Consider the following 25,109-nt stretch of genomic DNA (forward strand, 5'->3'; position numbering starts at 1 on the left):
GAGTGCATGCTCGATCAAAAAATCAAGCCTGTCCAAGAAAAGCTAGACCATCGAGCAAGAGTTCAACGAAAGCAAATTGTTCCAAGTCAGAAAAAGGAGTCAAGAACATCACGGAGACACACATCTGATGACTACTCGAGAAGAGATTTCTATCGTGATACCTATTCGACAAGAAATTCGAGTAGAAAGAAAGAAAGCTTTGAGTCTAAGGTCTTTTGAGATAACGAATGAGGGAGCCCAAGTAACTCTTCGTATGCATCCACGAAGACTCATTCTCGAAGAATTGGTCTTGAATTCTATCTAAATGATTTCACATCTTTCAAACAAAATACTTATCATGCTAATTCACTTGTATTATCTTCAAGTTGTAAAGAAAAAATGAGAGAAAAAGAAATGAAAGAGAGGCAAGAGGCGAGTAAGAGAGAAAATGAGAGATTCTTGAAAGAGATTGAGAAAGTCATTGAAAAAGCCGTTGAAAAAGAAAAAGAACAAAAAGAGATCAAAAGAAAAGAGAGGCAAGAAAAGATTATGAGAGAAAATGAGAGAATCTTGAATGAAATCGAGAAAAGAAACAAAGAAATGAAAGAAAAAGAAAAAGAGATTGAGAGTGAAAAAGAAAATGAGATTGAAAAAGAGAATGAAAAGAGTTTGAGAGAGAGAAAGAATGTGAACAAGAAAAAAGAGTGGAAAAAGAAATTGAGATAAAAGAAACGAGTGATTCAGAAGAAATAGAATCGAGTGAAAACGATGTTAGTGAGCAAGCGAGGATTCTTTCTACTAACACTTCTGCTCGATCTTTTTGTGATCTTTCTTTTCAGGTTCCTAAATGATGTGAGCTTGCCTACGAATCAAATGGAGAACGAACAAGAAGCCATTAAGCTGCCCATTGGTCCAATAACGCGAGCTAGAGCTAAACGATTCAAAGATGCTATTTTAGCAATGGTGGAACGGGTTGAGGAAAATGATAGCAAGGAGTTTAAAAACGAGCTGAACATATTCAACTTCTTTGAAGCTGAATTTCGTTCTAGCTAATTAATTTGCTGCTGGAATTTTAGACCATTTAAATAAGCATTTAAATAAGTTTCATTACAGCTTTTAAATATGTCTTAATTAATTTAAGTGTTTAATATGTCTTGATTTGGCTGAATTAAAGGTGTCTAGATGTCATTTAATTTGTCTAAATTATTATATGTTTTAAATTTGTCCAGCCGAATTTATGTGTTATGATTTGTTAATATTTAAGTTGTCTCAATGTTATTTAGGACGTTCACATTATACTTTAATTTAGTTCAGCTGAATTTGCTTGAAATTAATTAAGTTTATGTGTGTTTTTAGGTGCAGCCGAATTTGAAGGTGAAATGGGACAGATTCATGCATGAAGATTCAATGGATGTGAAGATGCATGCATATTGGGTTCATGCACTTAACGATACATGCATGGAATGCATTAAAATTAGTGTGCTGATTTTTAAGTTTTCTATGTGTCCATTCGGCTAAAAGAGATGATTGTTCATTATCCAAAGCTGCCATTTATTTCCTTCACATTGCTGGAAATCTTTTGGCCATTCGGTTCAAGGTGTTCACACCTTAAGGCTCTTCAAAACCGTCCATTCACACCTGATATGGCTGCTCAAGTACTCTCTTTATTATTGGTAATTTTTCAGCAAGAGTTGCCTCTTGAATGCTCATTTAAACCCTTTAGCTGAATGTAGCCGCTACATGCATCTCCAAGATCCATTTGCTTAAGGTGGAAGCTTCATAGTTGGTCACAATTCAGCCGAATCTACATTGCCCATATTCATGAAGTTAAGCTGAATTTTAGTTCAATGTTTGCTTAGAAATTAAGTCTTAAACTTGTCTATTCGGCTACTAGTTGAAAGTCTATAAATAGTTTCTATTTTTCTTGTAAAAGGACTTTTTGACAAATCTCTGAATGAAATATAATTTTAGTGAGGCAATTCACTCTCTTTATTCTTCAAAGCTCAATTGACTTATCTTTACGAGTGGCGTCAATCTGACTTTGTTTTGAACTTATCACCATAAGGTGTGGCGTTCCAACTATACCGAAGGTTCCTATTTTGCTAAATAGAGGGTCTCGGTTTTATCTACCATTTCTTTCCTTTTCTTTGAAACCTTTAAGCCCGGGTCCTTATTTGTTAATAAGGGTTCGTACTTGTTTCATTGGAAACCATTTATCCCCGTTTTGCTTCCTAATTCATTTAAAACCAATATAACTCATCTTATTGAATTTTGAACTAAATCGACACTACCTAAATTCGATCGGGAATATAATACGACTCGTCACATCATCCGAATCGAGCTCGTATTAGTTGGTATCAGAGCTGGTTAAATTAGGTACGTAAATTGTAGATTCAAAAAAAAATCGAAAAAAAAATCGAAAAAAAAAATTGAAAAAAAAAATTTGAAAAAAAAAATTGCATACGGTCTAGGGGCGGACGAAAAGAACGTGAAAGAATATAATTGTGTACGAAGAAGTAGATTAGACGAGAAGGAGTTAGAATATATTTGTGTACAAAGAAGTAAGATAAGTTCGTGCAAAGTTGGATGTGGATTTGGTTTAAGTCGAAATGGTATGAATAGAATGGACGAGTTCGGTTTAGGATAATTAAGAAATGGTATTTGGTTTTGGTACGTTTTGGTATTTGGGAATTGGTTCAAAATACTATGGAATTGGTACGAAACGGTAATGGTATTTGGTACGAATTGGTAATGGTTGAAAAGGTCAAGAATGAACCAACACTAAAGAAAAGTGTCGACCCGAAACTTATAGGACCTAAATGAAATTGAGCTAGTTCGAGCTCATTGAGCTTGAAAGGAGCTGGAAACGAGCTAAATGAAGCTCCACAAAATAAGATTGAGCTACGTCCAGCTTGCAAACATGACGAGCCTCGCTTGTAGGCTGAAACAATAGCCGTTCCCGGGGGCAGGTCGTATCATCCCCTCCCTCTTTAAAGCGATTTGTCCCCAAATCGGGCCACTTGCTCGCGAAGAAACTTCTATTAACAAAGACCCCTTGGTTGTTGAATTTGACAAACTTGTGCCCAGCAACCTGAAATTCATGAATAGATTGAAAATAACACCGATTAGTTACTTGCCCTCCCTCTTTAAGGCAAAGCCACTTCAAAGTGTCACCTACACAATAAAGAAAATTATGAATGACACAATGAACTAAAAACTTGCGAACTCTTTCCAAATTTTCAATCATAATTAGAGCAAAAGAACTATTGCCGAATTCAAAAATATAGATATGCCTTACCTTTCCACATTGACTTTCCAAATTCATCAAGGAACTAGACATGAGAAATAATTCTACGAATATGAACAGTTCATGCAAAGAAACACATATCCCACAACACACTCTATCAAATGGATTCGAAGACTCATGAATCAAACAATTAAATCGATTGGTCAAATCTTCACCATGAAAAATCCCATCCAATGGACGAATAGATGTTAACGAATAACCACAAATCCACAAAAAGTCTTTTAAACAAATATGTGAAAAAATATTAATCGGCTAAAAGAAACAAGATCACTTAGTCGGATCAAGTTTTGCAAATTTAAACTTAGTACTGGCCAATAATCTTCCACTTCTTCATCAAACTTGTCATATTCATGAATGTCATCACCTTTTGAACAAAATAGAGATGTTTTTAGTTCTTCAGAAACCAAACCTTGTCTATCCTTGAGATTATGGATTTGAGGATCGGTTTTACCATTCTCTCGCAATATGAACCTTCTCTTCTCAGGAATATAATGTAATCGTAATTCCTTGCTTGGTTTAACCTGAAAAAATGAAGAGACAGGAAGACAACGATTAATCAAAACATTTTTCTTTCTCTCACTCAAATTTCTTTTTTTGTTCATTCAAATCTTCCAAGGATTGCTTTAATCGTTGTTGATCTTCCATCACTTGTTGTGGAGACAATGGGGCCAAAGTGATATTTTTGCCTTTGTGCTTGAATGAATATTGGTTAGAAAACCCGTCGTGCTTGACTCGCCGATCAAATTGCCACGGCCTCCCAAACAGTAAATGGCCCGCATGCATGGGCACAACGTCGCACAAAATCTCGTCTTGGTACTTTCCAATTGAAAAGGGAATCAAGGCTTGTTTGGTTACCTTAAGTTCGACTCCTTCATTGAGCCATTGCATCTTATAGGGACTCGGGTGCTTAAGGGTCGGCAAAGACAACTTCTTGATCATAAGTGTGCTTGCAACATTTGTGCAACTCCCGCCATCGATCACAACGCTACAAACCTTTCCATGAACATAACATCGGGTATGAAACAAATTCTCGCATTGCGGTTCACCTATAGAGCTTTGTGCACTAAGACTTCTTTTAACAATGAGCATTTCGCCTTCAACGGCAAACTCTATCTCATCTTCGTTATCGGAAGGATTGTTAATCTCTTCTTCATTCTTGTCTATTTCCTCCTCCGATTCTATTTCACCATTAGGGAGTATCACCATTGTGTTGCGATTTGGGCATTGGCTCGCTATGTGCCCTCTCCCTTGACACTTAAAACACTTAATATCACGTGTTCGGGATTGAGTATTTTCAATGGCCTTACCTTTGCTAGATTCAGCCACAGACTTGTTGGACTTCATGGGCACCACATTTTCTTTTGATTGATTCGTTGAAACATTCTTACTTGCCCCTTGGTTCCACTTAGATGCATTCGAAGAGGAATAACCACGTACGGCTCCTTTCATCTTGAGTTGCTTTTCGACCTTGATCGCCATGTGAACCATATCGACGATCTCTACGTAGTGTTGCAACTCAACTATGTTGGCAATTTCACGGTTAAGTCCGGCTAAGAAACGAGCCATAGTTGCCTCTCGATCTTCCTCCACATCCGCTCGAATCATGGCCACTTCCATCTCCTTGAAGTAATCCTCCACGCTTCTCGTCCCTTGTGTAAGATTTTGAAGTTTTTGGTACAACTCCTGATGGTAGTACGAAGGGATGAAACGTCGTCGCATTACAGCCTTCATCTCGGACCATGTTTGGATAGGACGCTCGCCATTTCGCCTTCGGCTAGTTGTAAGTTGGTCCCACCACACCATTACGTAGTCCGAAAATTCGATAGCAGCCAACTTAACTTTCTTGGCCTCAGAATAGTTATGGCATTCAAATATAAGCTCGATCTTTTTCTCCCACTCGAGATAAGCTTCGGGATCCGATCGGCCTTGGAATGAAGGGATTGACAACTTAATGCTTTTCAAGTCATCATCGAACCTCCCTCGATTTTGTTGGCCTCGGTTGCGTAGGCCTCTTCGTTGAACATTCGCATTGGACCCTTGATCACTTTCGTGTTCAATCGACTCGGAAGATTCATCATCTAAATCAGATTGCCGTCCTCGATTTCTCAGAGGGCTTAAGGGAGTTCTCCTTCGTTGGGCTCTTCCTTCCACACGATCAAGTCTATCTTGAATCAGTTCTAACTTTTGATCGAACAATCGTTCCACCTCGCGTAGCAATGCTTGCAAATTCAAGTCCGGCACATTTCGAACAGGTTGCCTTTCTGGGTCAAGGTCCTTTTCAACCATTTCCAATTCATTTAGGTCCTATAAGTTTCGGGTCGACACTTTTCTTTAGTGTTGGTTCATTCTTGACCTCTTTGAACCATTACCAATTCGTACCAAATACCATACCAATTCCATACCATTTCGTACCAATTCCCAAATATCAAAACGTACCAAAACCAAATACCATTTCTTAATTATCCTAAACCGAACTCTTCCATTCTATTCATACCATTTCGACTTAAACCAAATCCACATCCAACTTTGCACGAACTTATCTTACTTCTTTGTACACAAATATATTCTAACTCCTTTTCGTCTAATCTACTTCTTCGTTTACGATCGGGAACTAAACGACTCGGACTCAACTACTAAACCGAGATCGTATCAGTCCGTACGACCAAATTCAACTCCGATACCTTCAAAATGAGAGGCGTTTTCAGTTGTTTGAAAAAGGTAAGTTCGTGGATGACCGCCACCCATTGGAAATCGAAGGTAAGGAAGGTAAGGAATCTTTGTTTATCGAGTCAAGGCCGCCTGATTTAAAAATTACTCATAAAGGTTTTGATGGCATAACTTTTGAAAAATTTCCATCTTTTGATTTGGCTAATTGTTGTTCATATATTAATGTTAACGATGTTGATTCAAAAGATGCCATGAAGATTCCGTCTTATGAAATGTTTTATAACGACAATTCTGTTGATTCTGTTGGATTGGTTCATCCTGTGCAAATTGTGAATGTGTGTGATAGTAGTTTTTCACGTTTTGATTTGTTTGATTATAAAAATTCTTTGAATTCATCTTTCTGTTTAAACGTGCCTATTCAAATGATTTGTGATGGATTTGAATTTTTGAAAGGTCGCATGATCACAACTTCTTTGCTCGATATATGCGTTAAAAGTTTTTTGCATGAAATAATTGATCTGTTTGACTTTGTTCTTCAAGATAAATCTCTGAAATTTTGTGCAAGATTTCCATGCTTTGATCTATCTGTTCGAGTAGAAATTACGATGCAAGATTGTTCGAGTATTTGCATGTTTAAGTTTCCTTTGATTTACTTCCATGATAACATGTTGCATCGTTTCTTTGGTGATAAAATGAATATGCTTGGTTGTGCCAATTTTTCAAGTCTAATTGAACGAGTGAAATTTGAATCATGCGATGAGTTGATTATATTTTCCTTATTTAACATGTTGCCTGCTAAATCAAATGACCAAGTTCGTGTGTTCAAGCCTAGTATTTGCTACATGAATTCATTTTATGGAAACATTAAGCACTTTGCATCATTTGCATTCAAATTATGTTTGCTTGATGTTCGAACTTTTGATAAGAAGGTGAAATTCAATGATTTGGGTTTCAATTTTGATTCGTTTACTAATTACCTTGTTTGGCCACATCTAAAATTTTCGTTCCATTTTGAGAAGGTAAGATCGACTTATGCTTTGGGACTTGAATCAAATTTCAATGATGATTTATTTTTTCTTTTCAGTCCATACCTCCTATTGAAACTAACCTTTTACATTTTTGTGAATGTAACCCTTTAAAAAGCACGAGCTGTCATGGTGCTTCGTCACCCATCCAAGTTGATCGAGATAAAAGGTTTGTTTTACATTATCTGTCTGAAGAGAGAAGATTCATCTTGTTTGAAAAAGGTAAAACTGAACATAAATTTTCTTCTCTTCAAGATCGACAAGGTAAAGTTTACGAAAATTTTCAAATACTTTTACTCTATTCGAATGTTGTTGAAAATCTTTTTGATGGTTTGATGTTTGGAAATTGTTTGTACCTTGTTGTGATTGATTGTTGTCTTTGGCCTAGTAGTGATCCGTTTGTGTTGGAAAGTGATTACACAAATCATGTTGTTAATAAATGAAAGAGAGATTTAGTTTCCAATTGGCCATGGTACACTTTGCGTGTACATTCCCATGAATTGTTATTTTTGAATAAACATATTGAAATGTTTTGGATGAGGAATAATGTGTTTAAGTGCCTGCCATTGTTAATAATGTTTTGCAACGTTGGTCTAACGAAACTCTTTGATAAATTTACATATGCTTGCTTTGACCAATTGAGATTTTTGGCATATGTTCGATTGAATGAATTTTTTATGAACTATCGAACACATTTGAATCTGACTCCTTTGAGTTTCTTTTTATTGGCTGTGGTAAGAATTTTTCAGGTTTGTGTGACATCTTCCATCCCATTTGACCGAGGAAAACCATGCATGAGTCAAAGTTCTCCCATGGACAAATGGCTCGACTTGAGGACAAGTCGCCTAAAAGAGGGGGGGAATGATACGATCGCGACCTGGAGTGCATCAAGTTCGAGCAAGGACTCAATGGTGCTGCCTCAAGGACCAATTACGCGAGCTCGAGCTAAGCAATTCAAAGAGGCCATTTCGGCCTTAGTTGATGTGATCCGGCTCGGTTGATTGATTCGAATCACTTGATTGCCCGATCGTCTACGAGGAGTAGTTGGAGTTGTCAAAGTTGGGTGATTTAGGCTAAGGGTTGCGGAAGCTTTGAGAGGGTTTAGATGAGTGGTTTGGTGTTGATAAATTCGGTTTAGAATAGAAACAAGGTAGGTTAGAAAAAAAAAGGTAATTGATGGAGATGGAAAAATAAAACTTAAACGTCAAGAATGTTCAATACTAAAAAGTATTGCCCGAGTCTTATATTGCTTAAGGTGAAATTTGATGAAGGATAGAAGCGAACCTTGACCCAATACCTATATAGAGGTAAGAACCAAAGGTATAAAAATATGGTTGAACGCCACACCGATTCGGTGATAAGTTCAATGGAGTTCGGATTGACACCACTAGCAAGCTAGATAAGTCGCTTCGAGACTCGAACGAAAGAAGAGAGGAGGTAACCTCACAAGAACAAAAGTTCTATTAAGTTTAATTGATCAAATTCTGTAACCTTTTACAATAAACAAGTAAGCTATTTATAAGCCTAAAATGCCTATTGATATTCGGCATCTATGTTGTTCACACTAACTTAAATTCTGTTCACACAGGTATTTAACATGTTCACACAAATAGCATTAAAATCCAGTTCATGCTTGAAGATGGTACATGAATTGGCCGAACCATCATGATGCTTCACTTGATGCATTCATGCATCCTTAGCCTTGAAGAATCTCCATAATTCCATGAATGTGCAGCTCTTTAATGATCCTACATCTCCCTTGGCTGAATGAGGCATTAATGTGCCTAAAATACTTGAATGGTCATATTGAAAATGCATGAATCATGCATGAAACGTCCCATGTATTTTCCCCCCATAAATATGATCCATGAATCTTCAAATACATGAACTTTCAGCAACTCCCTCTTGCATGAACGTCCCAAATGCATGTGCTCCTTTAAATGCCATCCATTGAACCTCAATTGTGCATGCACACTCCCATACATTGAACCTATCATGCATGAACCTTGTTTAATTACTCTCCAAATTCAGCTCACCTACAAAAACACATGAACCAAAATTAAATCACATAAAATTTAGCTGAACAAACATTAATATAATTTAGACACACTAATTAAACATAAATTAAATTAGACAAATTTAATAAAGTCTTAACAAGACATATTAAATTCGGCCAAGACACATTTAAAACATGTAATAAGTCAAAACATAATTATGAGCTGTAGTAATTTAAGCTAAATTAATAAATTACTTAATTTATTCAGACATTAAAATAAATGAGTTGAAATAAACTTAAGCCAAGCTCAAACGAGCTAAAGTAAGCTAAATTAAGCTCATGTGAGCTAAATCGAGCTGGGAAAAACTAAGATTGAGCTTGTTGAGCTGAGATTGAGCTTCATCTTGCACTTGGGGCCCTCGTGTTTAGGCCAATCATGATAGCAACAAGTGGTGCCACAACATGATGCGATTGAGATCACATCATACCCTCCCTCTTGAAGACGATTTGTCCTCAAATCGGGCCATTTTCTCAAAAAAAATTTTACATCGTCACCAGCCCCTTTGTCGATGGAATTGGCATAGTTGCTCCCAAAAACCTGGAAATCAGACATGCCTTGAGTAGGACACAATTTATGTTTATACCCTCCCTCTTTAGGAGGGAACCACTTCGAAGTGTCACCTACACAAAAATTAAATAGATTAGTGACACCATGGTTTATAAGTTCAAAAGGTCTTCTTAAGATCTTATGCAAAAATTGCACCAATGAACCAGTGCCGGGATCAAAAATAAAAACCGTTCTTACCTTTTTCTCCAATGGACACAAACCTAAATCACAAGTCAGTCGAAAAGCATAATCTCGAAAATCAAAATTGCAAAATCCAAACCCTTTTAACAAGAACAAAGAATAATAATCTCCGGGGTCAAAAACAAAGCTTCCTCTTGCTTGGCTTGACGTTAACTTAGGAATGTATATCCCGGGTTTAAAAACGCGATTTTCATTGATCGTTTCGCAACGCAACAAAAATTTCTTCTTCACCAAGACTTCACACATGTCAAGCAAATAGGAGTTAGGCATACATACATTTGAGCAATCAAACCCTTCATATTTCATTCGCACACGTAAACAAGAAAAGTTCACACCACAATTTAGATAATTCACATGATCATCACAAACACACAGATTAGATGTCAACTTTTCATCACACAATCCCAAATTTTGTTCGGGCTTACCTTGACTTACTTCTTGATCAATCTTGACAATGATAGGCTCATGAGCAGAAAGATATTTCACATTACTATGTAAAACACATTTATCAACAATCAAATTATGATTTCCAATCAGATCAAGATGAAAAACTTTCTCACAAACTAAGTCTTTGCTAATCTCGTCATCAAGAATCAAGTAAGATTGGGAAGACTCAAATACAGTAGATCCCTTACATGGCTTACCTTTAAGCACTTGTGGACTAGGGTCATCTACGATCTTACCTTTCTCGACTAATCGAAATCATTTCTCCTTAGAAAAATATTGAAGTTGAAATTGATCGATGGGATTTTGAGAAACCTGAAAAGTAGAAACAAAACAAGGAAAATTCATAGGATGGTTAGTAACAACACTCCTTTCTTCTTCACTCTCGTTTCTTCCTTCAATCTCACTCTCTTTTTCGGTTTCCTTTTCTTTTTCGCACTCGTTTTTATTCTCAATCTCATTTTCAATTTTCTTTTCTATCTCACACTCATCTTCTTTTTCTTTCATTTCTTTTTCTTTTTCATTTTCTCGCTCACACTCTTTTTCTTTTTCACATGATGTTTCGATTTCATTACAAAAGTATAAATCATCAAAAAGAGAAACCTTTTGTTGAGAATAAGAAAAGGGTTCTTCACACAAATGGCAATCTTCTCTTTGTGATAGATCTTCCGTAGCCGAGTACTTTGACACTCTTGAAGCACGTTCGCCTCTTCGTAAATAATCCTTTGTAGATGAATAAATTGAGGCACTTGTAGAGACACGTTTACTTTTTCGTTTATCATCTCGGAAGGACTCAAACTCGGAGTTTGCTACTCTTGGTCTCGAACGCCTTGTTGAATAATCGTCTTGATAAGAGTCTCTTGTCGAGTAGTGTCGTCGGGATGATCTTAACTCCGTCTCATGACTCGATGAAATTTGCTTTTGTTGGGCTCTTGTCTCTATTCGATCCAATCTATCATGCAATTTATCAAAATTTGATTTCACAATTCTACGTATCTCTTGCTTCAAATATTGGAAATCTGATTCGGAAAATTCTTGTGACATGATTTTTTTTTTAAAAAAATGATTAAAATAAAATAGAAAGTAAATACCTCACCACAAAAATCTCACGTTTCACTCACAATGGAAATTGGATAGCACTCCACTCGTGTTTACACTCTTCTAGGCTTTTTCTTTGATGTAAAACACACGTGCCTTTTACCTCTCGACCTCGTCTCACAATTTCGTAATTCGTCTCGATAGACTTAATTTGCTGCTTGAGGGTCGGTTTCAAAATAGGTTACAAAGGAATGATGTGGGTGTAGGGTAGGCTAAGCAAAATAAAATCAAGGCTAAGTGTGGCGTTGGGATGGGTAAATAATGGTAGGAAGGGAAACTTGATGATCGGAGTAATAAGAGATGAAAATAAAACTCACAATACTTTTCACTTTTTTTTTGTTCTTTTCTTTTACTTTTTTTTCTTTTTTTTAACTCGATTTTTTTTGTCACTTTTTTTTTCCTTTTTTTCGATTTTTTTTGAATTTTTTTTTCTGAATCAATTTTTTTTTCGAATTTTTTTTGATTTTTTTTGTTACTCCAATACAATAGTAAGCTAAATACAAGGGAAAAAAAATTAAATTACAACTCAAAATTTTTTTTTTTGATTTTTTTTTCACGTTTCGAACCTACTTGCGGCCTTATTACGAATGTCGGTGCTCCTCGTTTTGTAAGCTCTGATACCAAATGATGTGATCCGGCTCGGTTGATTGATTTGAATCACTTGATTGCCCGATCGTCTACGAGGAGTAGTTGGAGTTGTCAAAGTTGGGTGATTTAGGCTAAGGGTTGCGGAAGCTTTGAGAGGGTTTAGATGAGTGGTTTGGTGTTGATAAATTCGGTTTAGAATAGAAACAAGGTAGGTTAGAAAAAAAAGGTAATTGATGGAGATGGAAAAATAAAACTTAAACGTCAAGAATGTTCAATACTAAAAAGTATTGCCCGAGTCTTATATTGCTTAAGGTGAAATTTGATGAAGGATAGAAGCGAACCTTGACCCAATACCTATATAGAGGTAAGAACCAAAGGTATAAAAATATGGTTGAACGCCACACCGATTCGGTGATAAGTTCAATGGAGTTCGGATTGACACCACTAGCAAGCTAGATAAGTCGCTTCGAGACTCGAACGAAAGAAGAGAGGAGGTAACCTCACAAGAACAAAAGTTCTATTAAGTTTAATTGATCAAATTCTGTAACCTTTTACAATAAACAAGTAAGCTATTTATAAGCCTAAAATGCCTATTGATATTCGGCATCTATGTTGTTCACACTAACTTAAATTCTGTTCACACAGGTATTTAACATGTTCACACAAATAGCATTAAAATCCAGTTCATGCTTGAAGATGGTACATGAATTGGCCGAACCATCATGATGCTTCACTTGATGCATTCATGCATCCTTAGCCTTGAAGAATCTCCATAATTCCATGAATGTGCAGCTCTTTAATGATCCTACATCTCCCTTGGCTGAATGAGGCATTAATGTGCCTAAAATACTTGAATGGTCATATTGAAAATGCATGAATCATGCATGAAACGTCCCATGTATTTTCCCCCCATAAATATGATCCATGAATCTTCAAATACATGAACTTTCAGCAACTCCCTCTTGCATGAACGTCCCAAATGCATGTGCTCCTTTAAATGCCATCCATTGAACCTCAATTGTGCATGCACACTCCCATACATTGAACCTATCATGCATGAACCTTGTTTAATTACTCTCCAAATTCAGCTCACCTACAAAAACACATGAACCAAAATTAAATCACATAAAATTTAGCTGAACAAACATTAATATAATTTAGACACACTAATTAAACATAAATTAAATTAGACAAATTTAATAAAGTCTTAACAAGACATATTAAATTCGGCCAAGACACATTTAAAACATGTAATAAGTCAAAACATAATTATGAGCTGTAGTAATTTAAGCTAAATTAATAAATTACTTAATTTATTCAGACATTAAAATAAATGAGTTGAAATAAACTTAAGCCAAGCTCAAACGAGCTAAAGTAAGCTAAATTAAGCTCATGTGAGCTAAATCGAGCTGGGAAAAACTAAGATTGAGCTTGTTGAGCTGAGATTGAGCTTCATCTTGCACTTGGGGCCCTCGTGTTTAGGCCAATCATGATAGCAACAAGTGGTGCCACAACATGATGCGATTGAGATCACATCATTAGTTAATCAAGTGTGGGGCGAGGCTTTGGTTGGAGAAATAGATCGAGTTGGGACCAGGTTAATAAAGTGTCCTTGTAACATTTTGCAAACTAATTTCAGCTCAATTTCCGCTCCTTGAACCCGTTCCAACTAAATTGAACTTTTATTTATTTCTTTTAGCTTTGCATTTAGTTTGCATTTTAATACTTGCATTTAAGCCTCTTAGTTTAATAAATGAGTTGCTGGTCATTAATACAACTCATCTTAGTTTAATTAAATGAGTTTATTTGATGAATTTAATTTAATGAGTTGCTTCTTTAATTAATCTAGTTACTAGGTTAATTTATTGGTGCATGAGTTAAAGTTCATTAAATACTTCTTTAATTAACTAGTTGTTGGAATAAATGATGCATAAGTGTGTGTTCATTTATTTACGTAGTTGTTAATTTGTTTAAAGCTTAATAATTGAATAAATGTGACGGTTACATATGTTTTAATTGCAGGTGACTTTTCAATTCACAAAGGCTGTTACGTATTCAATAAAGGAGACTTTTCAAGTTATTTTGGTTACAAAAGAGGGGCTATTATAAAGGAAGCATTAAGCATCATTAAAAGAGAGTTTAAAGGAGCATTTCATGTCCTTTAAAATCTGGTAGCAGCTTGTTCAAATACCCCAACATTTTTTTGCTACTTAATGAACAATTTATGCATTGCAAATTTCATTAAAGTGGCTGGAGTCTATTCAACTAGCCAAAGGGAAAATCAAGAGTCATTTTTCAAGCCTTTAAGGACATTAATTCAGCTAGTTGAAGAGAGGAGTTTTTGACTCTAGAATTTCAAAAGTCTTTAATTTATAATTAGCCCTTTAATAGCACTTTACTATGTGACCATTCGGCTAGCTCATTTTAGCCTTATGAATTCTTGTTACCAAGCCTTTTGGAACACTACTTTTTTTTGGAATATTTTTGTTAATGATATTCTGCCAAATTTGTGAGGCAAACTTTTCTCTATTTTCGTTCAAAGTTTGTTGGCTACCTAGTGTTCTAGTTGTGTCATCCATTTTCTTTGTTGAAAACCAAACTTATCACTACTCGTAGTGTGGCGTTCAAACAAACCAAGGTTCCTACTTTGCTAAGTAGCGGGTCGAGGTTCTCATATTCTCCATCCGACCACCTTGAAAACTTATAAACATTTGGGTCAATATTTTCTAATATTGGTTCGTGTTTGTTTTTGAGATCATTTTCATTTCCATTCCATTCCATCTTTTCGTTTCATTATAACCAAACCTACAAAAACTTTATATCCATAAACCCATCTACATAAACTTCATATCCATAAACCCATCTTTGAATCCTTTTACATATATGATGTGATCTCAATCGCATCATGTTGTGGCACCACTCGTTGCTATCATGATTGGCCTAAACACGAGGGCCACAAGTGCAAGATGAAGCTCAATCTCAGCTCAACAAGCTCAATCTTAGTTTTTCCCAGCTCGATTTAGCTCACATGAGCTTAATTTAGCTCGTTTGAGCTTAATTTAGCTTACTTTAGCTCGTTTGAGCTTGGCTTAAGTTTATTTCAACTCATTTATTTTAATGTCTGAATAAATTAAGTAATTTATTAATTTAGCTTAAATTACTACAGCTCATAATTATGTTTTGACTTATTACATGTTTTAAATGTGTCTTGGCCGAATTTAATATGTCTTGTTAAGACTTTATTAAATTTGTCTAATTTAATTTATGTTTAATTAGTGTGTCTAAATTATATTAATGTTTGTTCAGCTGAATTTTTTGTGATTTAATTTTGGTTCATATGTTTTTGTAGGTGAGTTGAATTTGGAGAGTAATTAAACAAGGTTCATGCATGATAGGTTCAATGTATGGGACGATGCATGTAAGGCCTCTTTCAATGAATGGTGGCTGATCCATTTGACTCCCCAAGGCACCTATTTGGCCAAAAGGTGTCCAGCAACTTAAAGCACAAGCTTGGCCGATCGTATTCCCAAGGCAGCATCTAAGCCATTCACACCTCAATTTGACCAATCAGCTCCTATACATGTATGGGTGGATTCATGAACGTCCAAAGGGAGGGAATATTACCTTAATTCATCACATTGAATGTATAATGTGCATGTACAAAGGGGAGAACGAATTTACAAGGTACATGCTTCCATTCATGAACCAGCCCATCATTAAAGTTTTAATTAAGAGAGATGCATGACCCATGCACCTAGCATTCGTCCAAGAGGGGTTGGATATGAATTGAAGATGCACATTCATGGAACAAGGAAGCTTTCTTATTGGTTAAGCATGCATGAACGGGTTTTGGGAAGAAACATGATTATTCAACCATGCATGAACTTACACTATCCATGAACAGAGATTTAATGCTTGAAGTGTGAACATTTTTAATTGTTGTGTGAACACATTAGTAGCTGAATTTTAATAGGCATTAGAGAGCCTATAAATAGTTTATTTTGTTTATTGTAAAAGGTTACAGAATTTGATTATTGAAAACTTGATTGTGAGGTTTCCTCCTATCCTATTTTGTACGAGTCTCGTTCTGACTTATCTAGCTCGCTAGTGGCGTCAACCCGACTTCTTGAACTTATCACCATCCTGGTGTGGCGTTCATCCACCTTTTTATACCTTTGGTTCCTACCTCTCTATAGGTAACGGGTCAAGGTCCATCTTCGACAATCCATTAAACCCACCTTAAGCAATATAAGTCCCGGGGCAATACTTCATATAGTATTGAATCGTTCTTCGCTTGAGTTCTATTTTTCCATTCCATTTTAACTATTAAATTATAAACAATATTTCTTTATTTCACTGAGCCTATCAAACATCTATCCAAACCATCTTTTGAACCCATTTTCTCAACTTCCGCTATAAAAAATCATCTAACTCCATCTATCTACAAAATCGAACAAACTTCTCGTCGACGATCGGGCAATCAAGTGAATCGACTCAATCAACCGAGCCGGATCACATCATTTTGGTATCAGAGCTTGCAAAATGAGGAGCACCGACGTTCGTAGCTATCTCGAAAGATAGGTTTGTAAAAAAGTTTCAAAAAAAATCAAAAAAAAAATCGAGTTGTAATTTTATTTTATTTTCTCTTTTCTTTATTGTATTTACCTTACTATTGTATTGGACTATCACAAAAAAAAGAAGTGAGCAAAAAAAAGTAAAAAAAAAGAGAACAAAAAAAAGTGAAAAGTCTTGCGAGTTTTATTTTCATCTCTTATTACTCCGATCATCAAGTTTCCCTTCCTACCATTATTTACCCATCCCAACGCCACACTTTAAACCAATTTTTTTTCTTTATTCAGCCTACCCTACACCCAACATTATCCCTTGTAACCCATTTTGAAACCGACCCTCAAGTAGCAAATTAAGTCTATCGAGATGAATTACGAATTTTTGAGACGAGGTCGAGTGGTAAAAGGCAAGAGAGCGTGAGTTCATTCGAAAAAAAGCCTAAAAGAGAGTTCAAACACGAGTGAGTGAATTTTTCTTTTTGAGCGAACTTGAGAGATTTGTGGTGAGAATTATTTTTCTTTCTAATTTAACTTTTGTTTTCTAATATTTTGTTGAAGCATGTCTGAAGAATTTTCTGAATTTGAATTCCAAATGTGGAGACAAGAAATGCAAAGGATAATGCGATCTGAATTTCGACAATTCGACAAAGATAAAGAAGATTTGACATCTACTATCGTTGACATCAAGATTAGTGCAATCCTTCAAAGATTGGAAAATGAACCACAATGTGAAGATATGTTTCACACGCGTTGTCGTGTCCACGATAAAGTTTGTTGCCTCATTATTGATGGTGGAAGTAGGTCAAACATGGCTAGTATTCGAACGGTAAAAAAACTTGGCTTGGCCACTACCAAGCATCCACGACCCTATCAACTGCAAGGACTTGGTGTTGAAGGCAAATTTGAAGTTACTCAACAAGTGCGTGTTGCATTTTCCATCGGAAGATACCAAGACGAAGTCCTTTGTGATGTTGTGCCTATTCAAGTCTGCCATTTGTTGCTAGGAGAACCATGGCAATCGGATCGCAAGGTCATTCACGATGAACATACCAATAGGTATTCCTTCAAGCATCAAGGAAGGAAAATCACTTTAGTGCCGCTCACACCGGAACAAGTGCAAGAAGACCAATTCAAAATGAAGCAATCCATTGAGCGAGAAAAGGAAAAAGAGATTGAAAAAGAAATTGAAAGAAAACAAAAAGAAAACGAAAAAGAAAAAGAAATTGCAAAAGAAAAAGAAATCAAAAAAGTGAGAGAAAAAGAAAATGAAGAAAAGAAATTGAAAAAGAAAAAGCGAAAAAAGAAATTGAAAGAGAGCTTGAAAAGAAATCAAGTGAAAAAGAAAGAGAGTCTGTAAAAGAAACGAGTGAAGTGAGTAATCACGAAAAAGAGAGGAATTCTTTTGCTAACCCCCTTTCGAAATTACCTTGTGATTTTTCTTTGTTTCAGGTTTGCAAGATTCCATCCACGGATTAGTTCCAACTTCATTACCTTTCTACCGAGAGACGTTTTCAATTGATTAAAAGAGGTAAGTTGGAAGATAAAAATGATTGTCACATTTCCAATTGTAAGCAAGGTAAGGGTTCCTTGTTGAGCGAGTTTCAACTCATTTACTCACATGTTTATGACAAGTTGCTGAAAATTGTTTTTGCGAAATTATTTTCCCCATTGAATTGGTTAATTTTCGTTCATCTATTATTTATGATTTTGTTTCAACTAGTGCTTTGAAAAGTTTTTTCTATGATAAGTTTGTTGCTGGCAATTTTATTGAAGGCATTCGATTAGATCAGCATGAACAAAGTGTGATAGTGTGCGATAAAGATTATTCACATACAAAGTTCGATTTGTTTGATTATCATATTCTGAATGATGGTGATTACACCTTCCATAGTGGTAAGAAGTGTTTTCCTATTGATGAGTATGGTATTGGCAAGAATTTTACTAAAGTACGAATAAATCCGCACAAACAAATTTTGAACTCTTGTGATAAAAAGTTGGCATGTGAAACGCCTAGTCTACTTGTGTGTGGTGATAATTTGAATTTTCTATTTTTTTGCGTAAATTCCCCATGTTTGAACAAGTCTATTCGAATGAGATTTACGATGTATGAATGTTTGAACATATGCATGCTCAAATTCTTTTTGTTCCACTTGTGTGATTGTTGGTAATTAAGAAATTCACACTGCATTTTGGAACGAGTGAACAATATCGTGTGTTCAACCCTGGAGTTCGCTATTCTGGTTCATCTTTGAGAGAAGGCAAGCATTGTAAATTTTGTTTGAATGACCAAGTAAACAATCGTTGCTTGTATGATGCTTTGTCACTAAGTTTGAAAACGAGACGTGTGAATCTTGTTGGCTTGTTAAGACAAAATCAAATTTTTGATTGTAGAGAATGTTGTTTATTTTTGTTTAATAGAATCAAGACATATGAATGTTTAAAGGCATGCTTGTTTAATTTTCTTTTGATCCGAATATGTGATAAGACGATGGCATGTAAAATGGTTAGTGCATTTGAATTTGAAGATGGTGTCTCAAATCTGCCTTGCTATATAAATTCTGCATGTTTAAGTAAGATTGATCGAGTGGAACTTAGATTACATGATCATTTGGAGGACTCCTTGATAAATTTTGATTATAAATTTGATTTGATTCTGATGCATCCTTTATTACCAAGTATGGAAAACCATTGTGAATAGGTAAGATCCACTTCTACATTTGATCCCGGAATTGGATTATGCATTCTAATTTTGAATAAGATTCTGAAAAGATCGTTTGAGTTTATAAATTTTAGTGTCACTAATTCGTTCCATTTCTATGTAGGTGACACTTTGGAATGGTTTCCTCCTAAAGAGGGAGGGCATGGAACTAAATCATTTTCTTTTCAAACCATTTGTGGTTCCTGGAGTTTTAAAAACAATACTTTTCAGATCATGAACAAAAGGGCTTGTGATCTCGAAAAATTTTTCGCGAGAAAGTGGCCCGATTTGAGGACAAATCGTCTTCAAGAGGGAGGGTATGATGTGATCTCAATCGCATCATGTTGTGGCACCACTCGTTGCTATCATGATTGGCCTAAACACGAGGGCCCCAAGTGCAAGATGAAGCTCAATCTCAGCTCAACAAGCTCAATCTTAGTTTTTCCCAGCTCGATTTAGCTCACATGAGCTTAATTTAGCTCGTTTGAGCTTAATTTAGCTTACTTTAGCTCGTTTGAGCTTGGCTTAAGTTTATTTCAACTCATTTATTTTAATGTCTGAATAAATTAAGTAATTTATTAATTTAGCTTAAATTACTACAGCTCATAATTATGTTTTGACTTATTACATGTTTTAAATGTGTCTTGGCCGAATTTAATATGTCTTGTTAAGACTTTATTAAATTTGTCTAATTTAATTTATGTTTAATTAGTGTGTCTAAATTATATTAATGTTTGTTCAGCTGAATTTTATGTGATTTAATTTTGGTTCATGTGTTTTTGTAGGTGAGTTGAATTTGGAGAGTAATTAAACAAGGTTCATGCATGATAGGTTCAATGTATGGGACGGTGCATGTAAGGCCTCTTTCAATGAATGGTGGCTGATCCATTTGGCTCCCCAAGGCACCTATTTGGCCAAAAGGTGTCCAGCAACTTAAAGCACAAGCTTGGCCGATCGTATTCCCAAGGCAGCATCTAAGCCATTCACACCTCAATTTGACCAATCAGCTCCTATACATGTATGGGTGGATTCATGAACGTCCAAAGGGAGGGAATATTACCTTAATTCATCACATTGAATGTATAATGTGCATGTACAAAGGGGAGAACGAATTTACAAGGTACATGCTTCCATTCATGAACCAGCCCATCATTAAAGTTTTAATTAAGAGAGATGCATGACCCATGCACCTAGCATTCGTCCAAGAGGGGTTGGATATGAATTGAAGATGCACATTCATGGAACAAGGAAGCTTTCTTATTGGTTAAGCATGCATGAACGGGTTTTGGGAAGAAACATGATTATTCAACCATGCATGAACTTACACTATCCATGAACAGAGATTTAATGCTTGAAGTGTGAACATTTTTAATTGTTGTGTGAACACATTAGTAGCTGAATTTTAATAGGCATTAGAGAGCCTATAAATAGTTTATTTTGTTTATTGTAAAAGGTTACAGAATTTGATTATTGAAAACTTGATTGTGAGGTTTCCTCCTATCCTATTTGGTACGAGTCTCGTTCTGACTTATCTAGCTCGCTAGTGGCGTCAACCCGACTTCTTGAACTTATCACCATCCTGGTGTGGCGTTCATCCACCTTTTTATACCTTTGGTTCCTACCTCTCTATAGGTAACGGGTCAAGGTCCATCTTCGACAATCCATTAAACCCACCTTAAGCAATATAAGTCCCGGGGCAATACTTCATATAGTATTGAATCGTTCTTCGCTTGAGTTCTATTTTTCCATTCCATTTTAACTATTAAATTATAAACAATATTTCTTTATTTCACTGAGCCTATCAAACATCTATCCAAACCATCTTTTGAACCCATTTTCTCAACTTCCGCTATAAAAAATCATCTAACTCCATCTATCTACAAAATCGAACAAACTTCTCGTCGACGATCGGGCAATCAAGTGAATCGACTCAATCAACCGAGCTGGATCACATCATTTTGGTATCAGAGCTTGCAAAATGAGGAGCACCGACGTTCGTAGCTATCTCGAAAGATAGGTTTGTAAAAAAAAGTTTCAAAAAAAATCAAAAAAAAAATTGAGTTGTAATTTTATTTTATTTTCTCTTTTCTTTATTGTATTTACCTTACTATTGTATTGGAGTATCACAAAAAAAAGAAGTGAGCAAAAAAAAGTAAAAAAAAGAGAACAAAAAAAAAGTGAAAAGTCTTGCGAGTTTTATTTTCATCTCTTATTACTCCGATCATCAAGTTTCCCTTCCTACCATTATTTACCCATCCCAACGCCACACTTTAAACCAATTTTTTTTCTTTATTCAGCCTACCCTACACCCAACATTATCCCTTGTAACCCATTTTGAAACTGACCCTCAAGTAGCAAATTAAGTCTATCGAGACGAATTACGAATTTTTGAGACGAGGTCGAGTGGTAAAAGGCAAGAGAGCGTGAGTTCATTCGAAAAAAAGCCTAAAAGAGAGTTCAAACACGAGTGAGTGAATTTTTCTTTTTTAGCGAACTTGAGAGATTTGTGGTGAGAATTATTTTTCTTTCTAATTTAACTTTTGTTTTCTAATATTTTGTTGAAGCATGTCTGAAGAATTTTCTGAATTTGAATTCCAAATGTGGAGACAAGAAATGCAAAGGATAATGCGATCTGAATTTCGACAATTCGACAAAGATAAAGAAGATTTGACATCTACTATCGTTGACATCAAGATTAGTGCAATCCTTCAAAGATTGGAAAATGAACCACAATGTGAAGATATGTTTCACACGCATTGTCGTGTCCACGATAAAGTTTGTTGCCTCATTATTGATGGTGGAAGTAGGTCAAACATGGCTAGTATTCGAACGGTAAAAAAACTTGGCTTGGCCACTACCAAGCATCCACGACCCTATCAACTGCAAGGACTTGGTGTTGAAGGCAAATTTGAAGTTACTCAACAAGTGCGTGTTGCATTTTCCATCGGAAGATACCAAGACGAAGTCCTTTGTGATGTTGTGCCTATTCAAGTCTGCCATTTGTTGCTAGGAGAACCATGGCAATCGGATCGCAAGGTCATTCACGATGAACATACCAATAGGTATTCCTTCAAGCATCAAGGAAGGAAAATCACTTTAGTGCCGCTCACACCGGAACAAGTGCAAGAAGACCAATTCAAAATGAAGCAATCCATTGAGCGAGAAAAGGAAAAAGAGATTGAAAAAGAAATTGAAAGAAAACAAAAAGAAAACGAAAAAGAAAAAGAAATTGCAAAAGAAAAAGAAATCAAAAAGTGAGAGAAAAAGAAAATGAAGAAAAGAAAATTGAAAAAGAAAAAGCGAAAAAAGAAATTGAAAGAGAGCTTGAAAAGAAATCAAGTGAAAAAGAAAGAGAGTCTGTAAAAGAAACGAGTGAAGTGAGTAATCACGAAAAAGAGAGGAATTCTTTTGCTAACCCCCTTTCGAAATTACCTTGTGATTTTCTTTGTTTCAGGTTTGCAAGATTCCATCCACGGATTAGTTCCAACTTCATTACCTTTCTACCGAGAGACGTTTTCAATTGATTAAAAGAGGTAAGTTGGAAGATAAAAATGATTGTCACATTTCCAATGTAAGCAAGGTAAGGGTTCCTTGTTGAGCGAGTTTCAACTCATTTACTCACATGTTTATGACAAGTTGCTGAAAATTGTTTTTGCGAAATTATTTTCCCCATTGAATTGGTTAATTTTCGTTCATCTATTATTTATGATTTTGTTTCAACTAGTGCTTTGAAAAGTTTTTTCTATGATAAGTTTGTTGCTGGCAATTTTATTGAAGGCATTCGATTAGATCAGCATGAACAAAGTGTGATAGTGTGCGATAAAGATTATTCACATACAAAGTTCGATTTGTTTGATTATCATATTCTGAATGATGGTGATTACACCTTCCATAGTGGTAAGAAGTGTTTTCCTATTGATGAGTATGGTATTGGCAAGAATTTTACTAAGTACGAATAAATCCGCACAAACAAATTTTGAACTCTTGTGATAAAAAGTTGGCATGTGAAACGCCTAGTCTACTTGTGTGTGGTGATAATTTGAATTTTCTATTTTTTGCGTAAATTCCCCATGTTTGAACAAGTCTATTCGAATGAGATTTACGATGTATGAATGTTTGAACATATGCATGCTCAAATTCTTTTTGTTCCACTTGTGTGATTGTTGGTAATTAAGAATTCACACTGCATTTTGGAACGAGTGAACAATATCGTGTGTTCAACCCTGGAGTTCGCTATTCTGGTTCATCTTTGAGAGAAGGCAAGCATTGTAAATTTTGTTTGAATGACCAAGTAAACAATCGTTGCTTGTATGATGCTTTGTCACTAAGTTTGAAAACGAGACGTGTGAATCTTGTTGGCTTGTTAAGACAAAATCAAATTTTGATTGTAGAGAATGTTGTTTATTTTTGTTTAATAGAATCAAGACATATGAATGTTTAAAGGCATGCTTGTTTAATTTTCTTTTGATCCGAATATGTGATAAGACGATGGCATGTAAAATGGTTAGTGCATTTGAATTTGAAGATGGTGTCTCAAATCTGCCTTGCTATATAAATTCTGCATGTTTAAGTAAGATTGATCGAGTGGAACTTAGATTACATGATCATTTGGAGGACTCCTTGATAAATTTTGATTATAAATTTGATTTGATTCTGATGCATCCTTTATTACCAAGTATGGAAAACCATTGTGAATAGGTAAGATCCACTTCTACATTTGATCCCGGATTGGATTATGCATTCTAATTTTGAATAAGATTCTGAAAAGATCGTTTGAGTTTATAAATTTTAGTGTCACTAATTCGTTCCATTTCTATGTAGGTGACACTTTGGAATGGTTTCCTCCTAAAGAGGGAGGGCATGGAACTAAATCATTTTCTTTTCAAACCATTTGTGGTTCCTGGAGTTTTAAAAACAATACTTTTCGATCATGAACAAAAGGGCTTGTGATCTCGAAAAATTTTTCGCGAGAAGTGGCCCGATTTGAGGACAAATCGTCTTCAAGAGGGAGGGTATGATGTGATCTCAATCGCATCATGTTGTGGCACCACTCGTTGCTATCATGATTGGCCTAAACACGAGGGCCCCAAGTGCAAGATGAAGCTCAATCTCAGCTCAACAAGCTCAATCTTAGTTTTTCCCAGCTCGATTTAGCTCACATGAGCTTAATTTAGCTCGTTTGAGCTAATTTAGCTTACTTTAGCTCGTTTGAGCTTGGCTTAAGTTTATTTCAACTCATTTATTTTAATGTCTGAATAAATTAAGTAATTTATTAATTTAGCTTAAATTACTACAGCTCATAATTATGTTTTGACTTATTACATGTTTTAAATGTGTCTTGGCCGAATTTAATATGTCTTGTTAAGACTTTATTAAATTTGTCTAATTTAATTTATGTTTAATTAGTGTGTCTAAATTATATTAATGTTTGTTCAGCTGAATTTTATGTGATTTAATTTTGGTTCATGTGTTTTTGTAGGTGAGTTGAATTTGGAGAGTAATTAAACAAGGTTCATGCATGATAGGTTCAATGTATGGGACGGTGCATGTAAGGCCTCTTTCAATGAATGGTGGCTGATCCATTTGGCTCCCCAAGGCACCTATTTGGCCAAAAGGTGTCCAGCAACTTAAAGCACAAGCTTGGCCGATCGTATTCCCAAGGCAGCATCTAAGCCATTCACACCTCAATTTGACCAATCAGCTCCTATACATGTATGGGTGGATTCATGAACGTCCAAAGGGAGGGAATATTACCTTAATTCATCACATTGAATGTATAATGTGCATGTACAAAGGGGAGAACGAATTTACAAGGTACATGCTTCCATTCATGAACCAGCCATCATTAAAGTTTTAATTAAGAGAGATGCATGACCCATGCACCTAGCATTCGTCCAAGAGGGGTTGGATATGAATTGAAGATGCACATTC

Source organism: Gossypium hirsutum, chromosome A03 (genome assembly GCF_007990345.1).
Source record: "Gossypium hirsutum isolate 1008001.06 chromosome A03, Gossypium_hirsutum_v2.1, whole genome shotgun sequence".
Classification (NCBI taxonomy): domain Eukaryota; kingdom Viridiplantae; phylum Streptophyta; class Magnoliopsida; order Malvales; family Malvaceae; genus Gossypium; species Gossypium hirsutum.